Raw genomic sequence first — 431 nt, forward strand, 5'->3', positions numbered from 1 at the left:
CTTACTTCCTCAGGTAACCAAAGAATAATTTCATATATTTCTCTATGCCCCACAAGTGTGTAGGATACTTTATATAGTTTTTACAAAACAAGTTTGTATGGCTCATATTAGTCTTTCTTTTTTTTCCTCATTTAGCAATTTTAGAGATAAATCCAAGATGCTTTCTGTGTGAAACTAGCATCGGACAAAATAGCTGTTGATTAAAGTCCTTCAGCAGACTCCCAGAGGGACTGATTTCCACTCCCTGATCCTGTTTTTAGTCCTCTCCTGATGTGTTCCTAGCCTTGATCTTCTCTTATCTCCCCACACATACTTTCATCCTGGGGGAAAAAAAAAATGTACTTTTATGCTTTGCACCTGTTGCCTCCACCTAAAAGTTCCCCCTGTGATCCGTTTTTTTTATGTATATTGTCTCATTTAAAATATTCCAC

This window comes from Myotis davidii, unplaced genomic scaffold (assembly GCF_000327345.1).
Source record: "Myotis davidii unplaced genomic scaffold, ASM32734v1 scaffold32, whole genome shotgun sequence".
Taxonomy (NCBI): domain Eukaryota; kingdom Metazoa; phylum Chordata; class Mammalia; order Chiroptera; family Vespertilionidae; genus Myotis; species Myotis davidii.